The sequence below is a fragment of the Chiloscyllium plagiosum genome, chromosome 25, assembly GCF_004010195.1.
Source record: "Chiloscyllium plagiosum isolate BGI_BamShark_2017 chromosome 25, ASM401019v2, whole genome shotgun sequence".
Classification (NCBI taxonomy): Eukaryota; Metazoa; Chordata; class Chondrichthyes; order Orectolobiformes; family Hemiscylliidae; genus Chiloscyllium; species Chiloscyllium plagiosum.
In genome coordinates this window covers 2,721,969-2,724,425 of record NC_057734.1, presented here as the reverse complement: position 1 = coordinate 2,724,425, position 2,457 = coordinate 2,721,969, and positions in this window count along the sequence as shown.

Here is a 2,457-nt window from a genome sequence, read left to right as displayed (position 1 = left end):
GGGGGTGGGGGGGTCAGGAGCTGGATATTGGACAGTTCACCAACCGGCTCGACCCTTTCTGACCCAGTGGGGGCTGCTGTCCTCCTGGAATGAGAGAGACGCTGGTACCACTGGGGATGAAAGTGAGCCTCAGAGCTGCTTCCTTTGGTGAGATATCCTGTGTGAGTGAGTGGGCAGCACTGACGGTGTTTGTCAGAGTTTTGGGCTGGGTGAGGGTGAGCGAGGGAAGATGTTACAGGCAGCAGTGAGAGTGGTAGATGACACGTCTCGGTGGAAGGTGGGGGCAGCCACAAAGAGACAACGTGAGGGTGAGGTAGCAAAGAGAAGATTGTGGCTTTTACCCTGTCATAGTGGAGACGGTCATTGACTTTTTGCATTCAGCATTGGGCATTCTTCTAGATAGCTAAATCTACACTGACCTAGGCGGTACCCTCACACCAGCCTGGACTTTGTCTGGTGTCATGACCTCCACTGCTGGTCCTGGGGAAGCGGGCATCTTGCTGATATACCACCTTGACCACCAGGATCTCCAGGACCCTCTCTGTAAAGGGGATGCATATTTCTGCTATGCCTGAGGCAATTATCAGGGACAAGCAGGGCAGCTCCACATCAATAGTATTTGTCCACAGAAGTAATGACCGTTTAAAGATGGAGCAGGTTGGAGGGATGCTGGCCTTTTGCTGGATATCCAGTGAGTGGGAGTTGCTCCAGCAATGACACGTGATACAATGGGGATGCGATCAGATGAGAACGATGCCATCGGGGTGGGGTAGGTAGCTCAGGTGGCCGAAAATGGCAAGAAATCTCACCGACCCTCTTGGCCAAAAAAAAGACTCAGTGCAACTTACACTGAGTCAAAAAGGAAGTAAGATCTGACCTAAAGTGTTCCTGTGGTGGGTGAGTCCAGGTCAATCTTAGAGCCAAGCCTTTCTGGGTGTAACTCACACGCATGTGGAAACCTGGAAAACTCCGCTCTTAATGTCTGCCACAAGTGGGAGGCAAGTTTCAAAACAGGTCGGTAGATGTTTAATGGGTAAAGACATTGAGGATTATTCAAGTCAGAGAAGTAGATGGAGTTCAGATACTACTCAAGCCATGATCTCAATGAATGGCAGGATGCTTTGAATGGACTCCTTCAGTTGCTGTGTCCTCATGAGAAACCTAAAGATTGAAACTGACAGGATGTAGTCATTACTGGAAAGTTTGAAAGTGTATGACAAATAAAAGTTTGAGAAACCTGTTCAAGTCTTCAATTATACTGAAGTGGAAAATCAATGAAGGAGATGACAGAATTGCAGCCTAGGGGCAGCAGTGAACCATTCAGCCCATCGAGCCAGTCCTGCCATTTAATGTGATCATATCTGATCAAACATTTCAATGCCTTTTGGAATATTGAACGTGTTTATATTTTGAAGCAGTGTGGCTGACCAATAAAATGAGCAATGTGTGATTCTGAATCTTCTCGCTCTAAGATTAACTATTTACTAATGGCTACTCAATGATTAGTAATAGACCTACAAAGTATTACAATTACACATTGACTGTACTGTTGAAATAATGAGGATATTGGGCTAGATCAGGACCAATAATTACATCAAACATAAAACGACAACAAAAGTAATTAAGCTTAACAAGCTACAAAGTGGTTGATATTTCAGAAGTGTTTCAGGAGTGTAAGACTGCATGTAGAGTGGTATGAAATGAAAGCCATGACTGCCTGATCTAACCTTGTTTATGCATGGGAACATGTGAGGGCAGGCTTGATTTATGATAAAACCAATTAAATTTTACAAGTATGGGGTTCTGAGATACAAAGAATAATTAAGAAGAGTAATGAAAGCTCTAACCTGCAATAAATCAACACTTTGAAGTGAAGTAATAAATAAAAGGGAACATGAAACATGGACTGAGTTAATTGTTCACTAATTACTCTTGGGGTAAGACATTATTGAGAACTGAATGGTTTTACCCATCTCCGAAGACTGAGGACGTTTACTGTGGCAAAGGAAACACCGAGACATTACCCATGGGGTTACATGATGATGATTCAATTGTATCTGAGTTATTCACCTCAAACATTCGTCATCATTCTATGGGTGACGAGGTTTATCCCAAATTCTTCTTGGATTTACGAGTGACCACCTCATATTTACAGCCTTTGTGAACTCACTAAGTGGCAAATGGAAACAGCTTCTCCATGCCTGCCTTTAACAAGTCATTTTAGGTCTCTTCTCAACCCTCTGCTTTCTGTAGCATCGAGCTCAAAGCTGTTCAATTCTTTCTGGGACATGCAACCTCTAAGTACTATTACCATCCTATTATCAAGTTGCAAACCATCTCAAGCCTCTGTATCCTTTTTATAATATGGAGACCAGAACCACACACTGAGATCCAAGTGCAGTCTGGGCATAGGTGGATTGGCCATGCTAAATTACCCATAGTGTTCAGGGGTGTGCA